The 10,085-nt window shown below is 42.7% G+C and overlaps 1 long non-coding RNA gene across 1 annotated transcript in view; it reads left to right on the top strand.

The window, feature by feature from the left end:
* Positions 1-8,343, top strand: part of LOC121840869 — a 419,194-nt gene extending 410,851 nt beyond the window's left edge. The window contains exon 4 of the long non-coding RNA XR_006080004.1: positions 8,276-8,343. This is a non-coding gene — a long non-coding RNA (uncharacterized LOC121840869). The remainder of the gene's footprint in view (positions 1-8,275) is intronic.
* Positions 8,344-10,085: the final 1,742 nt, after the last annotated feature.

The raw sequence follows: 10,085 nt of genomic DNA, 5'->3' as shown, positions 1-10,085 counted from the left end.
GTGTGTGTGTGTGTGTGTGTGTGTGTGTGTGTGTGTGTGTGTGTGTGTGTGTGCCAGTGCAAGTGATGAGAAGGAGAAGGAGTGATATATACAGTATATCTAATTTTGTATGAAAAAAATATATATTGTATGATTGGAAACTGCTAGTGATATGAATGTGAAATATGGAGAATATTGACCGCAAATGCAAACATCTGTTTTATTACTAAAACAGAATATGTTAAAACTAAATTATGGCAAATTCTGTTCATTCCATTTTTTTATTTTCATTTTTATTATATTATATTGTCCATGTTAATAGAGGTGGGCTAGAGTAAGGGGTGATGGATGGGGTGAGGGCAGGGGTGAGGGCTGGAGTTTAGGGGTGATGGATGGGGTGAGGGCTGGGGTGAGGGCTGGGGTGATGGATGGGGTGAGGGCAGGGGTGATGGATGGGGTGAGGGCAGGGGTGAGGGCTGGGGTGAGGGCTGGAGTAAGGGGTGATGGATGGGGTGAGGGCAGGGGTGAGGGCTGGGGTGATGGATGGGGTGATGGATAGGGTGAGGGCAGGGGTGAGGGCTGGGGTGAGGGCCGGGGTGATGGATGGGGTGAGGGCAGGGGTGATGGCTGGGGTGAGGGCTGGGGAAGGGCTGAGGTGATGGCTTGGGTGAGGGCTGGGGTAAGGGGTGATCAGGGGTGGCAGGTAACCTAGTGGCTAAGAGCATTGGGCCAGTTACCAAAGGGTTGCTGGTTCGGGTCCTGGTGCTGACTTGGTGAAGATTTGTCAATGTGCTCTTCAGTAACCATATGTTCCTCTGGGTAAATTACAGAAATGTATCATATTGGGTCAATCCAAAGCAGCCACATATTGGGTCAATGCAAAGCAGCCACATATTGGGTCAATGCAAAGCAGCCACATATTGGGTCAATCCAAAGCAGCCACATATTGGGTCAATGCAAAGCAGCCACATATTGGGTCAATGCAAAGCAGCCACATATGGGGTCAATCCAAAGCAGCCACATATGGGGTCAATGCAAAAGCAGCCACATATGGGGTCAATGCCAACTTTAGATATTGTAGGATAGAAAATACACCTACTATACACAACACACCTGCTATACACAACACACCTGCTATACACAACACACCTGCTATACACAACACACCTACTATACACACCTACTATTCACTACACACAACACACCTACTATACACATCAAACCTACTATTCACTATAAACAACACACCTAGTATACACAACACACCTGCTATTCACTATACACAATAAACCTACTATTCAATATACACAACACACCTAGTATACACAACACACCTGCTACACACAACACACCTACTACACACATCACACCTACTATACACATCAAACCTACTATTCACTATAAACAACACACCTAGTATACACAACACACCTGCTATTCACTATACACAATAAACCTACTATTCAATATACACAACACACCTAGTATACACAACACACCTGCTACACACAACACACCTACTACACACAACACACCTACTATACACAACAAACCTACTATTCACTGTACACAACACACCTACTACACACAACACACCTACTATACACAACACACCTACTATACACAACACACCTACTATACACAACACACCTACTATACACAACACACCTACTATACACAACACACCTACTACACACAACACACCTACTATACACAACACACCTACTATACACAACACACAACACACCTACTATGCACAACACACAACACACCTAGTATACACAACACACCTACTATACACAACACACCTACTATGCACAACACACCTACTATACACAACACACAACACACCTACTATACACAACACACCTACTATACACAACACACAACACACCTACTATGCACAACACACCTACTATGCACAACACACCTACTATACACAACACACAACACACCTACTATGCACAACACACCTACTATACACAACACACAACACACCTACTACACACAACACACCTACTATACACAACACACCTACTACACACAACACACCTACTATTCACTATACACAACACACCTAGTACCCACAACACACCTACTATACACAACACACAAACTACACACAACACACCTACTATACACTATACACAACACACAACACACCTACTATACACAACACACGTACTATACACAACACACCTACTACACACAACACACCTACTATTCACTATACACAACAGACCTAGTACCCACAACACACCTACTACACACAACACACCTACTATACACAACACACCTAGTATTCACTACACACAACACACCTACTATTCACTATACACAACACACCTACTACACACAACACACGTACTATACACAACACACCTAGTATTCACTACACACAACACACCTACTATTCACTATACACAACACACCTACTACACACAACACGCCTACTATTCACTATACACAACACACCTACTATTCACTATACACAACACACCTACTACACACAACACACCTACTATTCACTATACACAACACACCTACTATACACAACACACCTACTATTCACTATACACAACACACCTACTATACACAACACACCTACTATTCACTATACACAACACACCTACTATACACAACACACCTACTATTCACTATACACAACAAACCTACTATTCACTATACACAACACACCTACTATACACAACACACCTACTATTCACTATACACAACACACCTACTATACACAACACACCTACTATTCACTATACACAACACACCTACTATACACAACAAACCTACTATTCACTATACACAACAAACCTACTATTCACTATACACAACAAACCTACTATTCACTATACACAACACACCTACTATACACAACACACCTACTATTCACTATACACAACACACCTACTATACACAACACACCTACTATTCACTATACACAACACACCTACTATACACAACACACCTACTATTCACTATACACAACACACCTACTATTCACTATACACAACAAACCTACTATTCACTATACACAACAAACCTACTATTCACTATACACAACACACCTACTATACACAACACACCTACTATTCACTGTACACAACACGCCTACTACACACAACACACGTACTATACACAACACACAAACTACACACAACACATCTACTATACACAACACACAAACTACACACAACACATCTACTATACACAACACACCTACTACACACAACACACCTGCTATACACAACACACCTCCTACACACAACACACCTACTGTACACAACACACCTACTGTACACAACACACCTACTATTCACTATACACAACACACCTACTGTACACAACACACCTACTAATCACTATACACAACAAACCTACTATTCACTATACACAACACACCTACTAAACACAACACACCTACTATTCACTATACACAACACACCTACTATACACAAAACACCTACTATTCACTATACACAACACACCTACTATACACAACACACCTACTATACACAACACACCTACTATTCACTATACACAACACACCTACTATACACAACACACCTACTATTCACTACACACAACACACCTACTATACACAACACACCTACTATTCACTACACACAACACACCTACTATACACAACACACCTACTATTCACTATACACAACACACCTAGTATACACAACACACCTACTACACACAACACACCTACTATTCACTACACACAACACACCTACTATACACAACACACCTACTATTCACTACACACAACACACCTACTATACACAACACACCTACTATACACAACACACCTACTATTCACTACACACAACACACCTACTATACACAACACACCTACTATACACAACACACCTACTACACACAACACACCTACTATTCACTATACACAACACACCTACTATACACAACACACCTACTACACACAACACACCTAGTAACACACCTAGTATACACAACACACCTACTCTACACAACACACCTACTACACAACACACCTATACACAACACACCTACTATACACAACACACCTACTATACACTATACACAACACACCTACTATACACAACACACCTACTACACACAACACATACTACCTGCATACTATTCACTATACACAACACACCTACTATACACAACACACCTACTATACACTATACACAACACACCTACTACACACAACACACCTACTATACACAACACACCTAGTATACACAACACACCTACTATACACTATACACAACACACCTACTATACACAACACACCTAGTATACACAACACACCTACTATGCACAACACACCTACTATACACTATACACAACACACCTACTATTCACTATACACAACACACCTACTATACACTATACACAACACACCTAGTACACACAACACACCTACTATTCACTATACACAACGCACCTACAATACACAACACACCTACTATTCACTATACACAACACACCTACAATACACAACACACCTACTATTCACTATACACAACACACCTAGTACACACAACACACCTACTATTCACTATACACAACGCACCTACAATACACAACACACCTACTATACACAACAAACCTACTATTCACTATACACAACACACCTAGTATACACAACACACCTACTACACACAGCACACGTACTATACACAACACACCTACTACACACAACACACGTACTATACACAACACACAAACTACACACAACACATCTACTATACACAACACACCTACTACACACAACACACCTACTGTACACAACACACCTACTATTCACTATACACAACACACCTACTATTCACTATACACAAACACCTACTATTCACTATACACAACACACCTACTATTCACTATACACCCTTGCTATACACAACACACAAAACACCTACTACACACAACACACCTGCTATACACAACACCCTTGCTATACACAACACACCTACTCTACACAACACACCTACTATTCACTATACACAACACACCTACAATACACAACACACTTACTAACACTATACACAACACACCTACTATACACAAAACACCTACTACACACAACACACCTACTATACACAACACACCTACTATACACAACACACCTACTATACACAACACACCTACTATTCACTATACACAACACACCTACAATACACAACACACCTACTATACACTATACACAACACACCTATACACTATACACAACACACCTACTATACACTATACACAACACACCTACTATACACTATACACAACACACCTACTATACACTATACACAACACACCTACTATACACTATACACAACACACCTACTATACACTATACACAACACACCTACTATACACTATACACAACACACCTACTATACACTATACACAACACACCTACTATACACAACACACCTAGTATACACAACACACCTACTATACACTATACACAACACACCTACTATACACAAAACACCTACTACAGCAGTGTTTCCCCAACGTGGTGCTCTGTACCCCAAGGGGTGCATGTTGTAGTTTTTTGATGATTGATGATGAGCTTGACTTGATTAGTTTATTATTTGAATCAGATGTTTGGTGCTAGGGTAAAACAACGAATGTGTGCACTGCTTGGGGCCACGAGGACAGAGTTTGGGAAATGCTGTACTATAGCATCTCTCCATGTGCCCGCCCCCATATCAAATGTTATTTGTCACTTATTTCGATAAAGTTACGAGGCAACAGAATAGAATAGATAATAAAAAAGTATCTGCAGCATATGTAATGAGTCAAAAAAGGGTTTGTGCAAGAGGGGTCAATGCAGATAGTCTGGGTATTCAACTTACTCTTTAGCAGTCTTATGGCTTGGGGATAGAAGCTGTTCAGGGTCCTGTTGGTTCCAGACTTGGTGTATTGGTACTGCCTGTTGTGTGGTAGCAGAGACAACAGTCTGTGAGTTGGCTGGCTGGGCCTTCCTCTGACACCGCCTGGTATAGCGGTACTGGATGGCAGGGAGCTTGGCCCCAGTGATGTACATACACACTAACTTCTGCGCCTTGTGCTTGATTGCCAAGCAGTTAGTTGAACAGGGAGTGCAGCAGGGGAGTAAGCACGCACCCCTGGGGGGTTCCCGTATCTAGGGTCAGCGTGACGGATGTGTTGTTGCCTACCCTTACCACCTGGGGGCGGCCCGTCAGGAAGTCCAGGATCCAGTTGGAGAAAAAGGGTTCAGGCACTACGGTTCTGAACACTGATAGGTTCCTCTCACTCTCTCCCGAAGCGATTATACAGTATCTGTACATCAGATTAATTTAAACCATTTGAAAGATCCAGCGATACTCCGCTCCTCTCCTTGTCAGTATAAACGACCCTAGCCAACACTCTTCTATGCATGTTTTATCTGAATAGGCCCAACTTGCTGCCATTACACTCATTATGTTAATGCAGCGCCAGACGGGGAAATGTTTAGTCACTCAGACAGCATTTCCCTAGGGTCTACTATGGCTAATATGGTATTACACACGGGAGGTTTGTGTATGGCAAAGCACTTCCAAAAGTAAACTTGCTAGATTGTCATTTATCCTCCCTTTTCCCTCCTTCTATTCTTCTGCCTCCTCATCTCTCTCTTCTCAACACTCTTACAAAAAACGGTTCCAAATGGGTTCCAAAAGGGTTCTTTGCGGAGTGATAGGGTTCTACCAAGAACCACTTTGATCAGCACGCGTGAAAAACCCAGCAGCGTTGTAGTTCTTACCAGAAACCGGTGCACCTTGTACCTGCTACCCTTCCCCGTTCAAAATACAGAAATCATACAAGGATGTTTCTTTATTTGAAAAGAAATATATATTGAAAACTTGATTGCTGACAAGCAAAACATTTTTGGGACTATGCAAACAATAGACTAATGAAACAAATACCAAAACATTGTTTTATAGTTTTCCTTTAATGTTTGGATATCCTAACTCTGTCTGGATTCAAATAGGAATTACACATCACTTTGCAAGCAGGCATAATATGATTTGTAGGCCTGATGTGGACTTTAAACCAGGAGATTCCTAACACCACATTGTTAGGGTATAATTCGGCCCTCAAAGAAAGGCCTTATGATATATGTCATTATTGTCATAAATAATTACATTTAAAACACTAATAGGGCTGGTGGGATCTCCACGTTCATAGAGGGTTCTTGGAAGAACCCTCCAAAGAAAAAAGGGTTCTTGGTAGAACCCTTCATAAACGGCAGTGGTGGAAAAAGTACCCAGTTGTCATACTTGAGTAAAAGTAAAGATACCTTAATAGAAAATGATTCAAGTAAAAGTGAAAGTCACCCAGTAAAATACTACTTGAGTGAAAGTAAAAAAGTTGCAATTGCTAAAAATATGCCAATTGCTAAAATATATTAAGCAAACCAGACTGCACCATTGTCCTTAAAATGTAATCATTTATGACAATAATTACATATATCATAAGACCTTTCTTTGAGGGCCGAGTTATTGCCTAACAATGTGGTGAATAGCCAGTGGCACACACAACATCATTTACAAACAAAGAATGTGTGTTTAGTGAGTCTGCCAGGGATGATCAGGGATGTTCTCTTGATAAGTGTGTGAATTAGACTATTTTTCTGTCTTTGCTAAGCATTCCAAATGTAACGAGTACTTTTGGGTGTCAGGGAAAATGTATGAGGTACAAAGTACATTATTTTCTTTAGGAATTTAGTAAAGTAAAAGTAAAATAAATAGAAATACTAGAAATAGTCAAGTAAAGTACAGATACCATGAATAACTACTTAAGTAGCACTACAAAGTATTTTTAATTCATTACTTTACACCTGACATACGGTTCAAGGAAGAACCTTTAGATAATGAAATGGTTCTTGGTAGAACCCTTCATAGAAAGTTCTAGGTAGATAACTTGATTTCAAAGAGTGTAGGGGTCTGGACGCCTGTGGTTGTGTGCCTGTAGTTCCCTCACTCTGGCTTGAGGATACAGCTGTGTGTAGTAGAGAGGTTTTATCTCCCAGTGGACATAGTTCCAGTCATATTTCAGACTCTAATGATCTACTAGAGGCTGTAGTTAGCTATTTCACTGTTTTCATATTATATATAAACTGTGCCCATAAGTATTAACACATGTTTGTACTAATAATGTCATGTTTGTACTAATGTTTGTTCTAAAGTTGTTGTAATGTTTGTTCTAATGATGTTGTAATGTTTGTTCTAAAGTTGTTGTAATGTTTGTACTAATGTTGTTCTAATGTTTGTTTCTCCTTCAGGGCACCACATCAGTCCCCTCACTGTCAGCTGTCAGCTGTACATGGATACCCCCAGCTGGGCAGGTCAGTGAGTGTGTGTGTGTGTGTGTGTGTGTGTGTGTGTGTGTGTGTGTGTGTGTGTGTGTGTGTGTGTGTGTGTGTGTGTGTTTGTGTGTGTGTGTGTATGTCCTCACAGCCATGTGAGCAACAAAAGTTTGTGTTCATGTGTGTGCGTCCTGTGTGTGTATTCTTATGAGTGTCTCTATGGGTTCCTCCCTGTGTGTATTCTTATGAGTGTCTCTACCTCCCTGTGTGGGTTCCTCCCTGTGTGTATTCTTATGAGTGTCTCTACCTCCCTGTGTGGGTTCCTCCCTGTGTGTGTTCCTCCCTGTGTGTGTTCCTCCCTGTGTGTTCCTCCCTGTGTGTGTTCCTCCCTGTGTGTGTTCTTATGAGTGTCTCTACCTCCCTGTTGGGTTCCTCCCTGTGTGTGTTCCTCCCTGTGTGTGGTCTTATGAGTGTCTCTACCTCCCTGTGTGGGTTCCTCCCTGTGTGTGTTCCTCCCTGTGTGTGTTCCTCCCTGTGTGTGTTCTTATGAGTGTCTCTGCCTCCCTGTGTGGGTTCCTCCCTGTGTGTGTTCCTCCCTGTGTGTGTTCCTCCCTGTGTGGGTTCCTCCCTGTGTGTATTCTTATGAGTGTCTCTACCTCCCTGTGTGGGTTCCTCCCTGTGTGTATTCTTATGAGTGTCTCTACCTCCCTGTGTGGGTTCCTCCCTGTGTGTGTTCCTCCCTGTGTGGGTTCCTCCCTGTGTGGGTTCGTCCCTGTGTGGGTTCCTCCCTGTGTGTGTTCCTCCCTGTGTGTGGGTTCCTCCCTGTGTGTGTTCCTCCCTGTGTGTGGGTTCCTCCCTGTGTGTGTTCCTCCCTGTGTGGGTTCCTCCCTGTGTGTGTTCGTCCCTGTGTGTGGATTCCTCCCTGTGTGTGTTCCTCCCTGTGTGGGTTCCTCCCTGTGTGTGTTCCTCCCTGTGTGGGTTCCTCCCTGTGTGTGTTCCTCCCTGTGTGTGTTCCTCCCTGTGTGTGGATTCCTCCCTGTGTGTGTTCCTCTGTGTGTCTGTTCCTCTGTGTGTGGTCCTCTGTGTGTTCCTCTGTGTGTTCCTCTGTGTGTGTGTTCCTCTGTGTGTGTGTTCCTCTGTGTGTGTGTTCCTCTGTGTGTGTGTTCCTCTGTGTGTGTGTTCCTCCCTGTGTGTGTGTTCCTCTGTGTGTGTTCCTCTGTGTGTGTGTTCCTCTGTGTGTGTGTTCCTCTGTGTGTGTGTTCCTCTGTGTGTGTGTTCCTCTGTGTGTTCCTCTGTGTGAGTTCCTCTGTGTGTGTTCCTCTGTGTGTGTACCTCTGTGTGTGTGGTGGGTGGAAGTGCTAGAGAGAGGTAATGTGCTGACTGCAGTCCATTGGTTCTGGGCATGCCCATTAGAGCCAGCTATAAATCCTAGCCTGACTGGGCTAGCTGAGCTGAGCACCACTCTCACACTGTCAGCAGTCCACCCAATGAATGGATATTAAAAGCCACAACAAGCCTCTTTAATTCAGCCTGCTGAGTGACAAACCACTCCCTCTCTGTCTTTATATCTCGCTCGCTCGCTCGCCTCCTCTCTCTCTTTCTCTTTCTCTCTTTCTCGTTCTCTCTCGCCAACCCAGACAGGAAGATCACATCAGTGACTCAACCCACTCAAGTGACGCACCCCTCCTAGGGACGGCATGAAAGAGCACCAGTAAGCCAGTGACTCAGCCCCTGTAATAGGGTTAGAGGCAGAGAATCCCAGTGGAGAGAGGGGAACCGGCCAGGC

The sequence above is a fragment of the Oncorhynchus tshawytscha genome, linkage group LG25 (genome assembly GCF_018296145.1).
Source record: "Oncorhynchus tshawytscha isolate Ot180627B linkage group LG25, Otsh_v2.0, whole genome shotgun sequence".
In the NCBI taxonomy this organism is placed as follows: Eukaryota; Metazoa; Chordata; class Actinopteri; order Salmoniformes; family Salmonidae; genus Oncorhynchus; species Oncorhynchus tshawytscha.
This window is presented reverse-complemented; position numbering and strand designations above follow the sequence as displayed.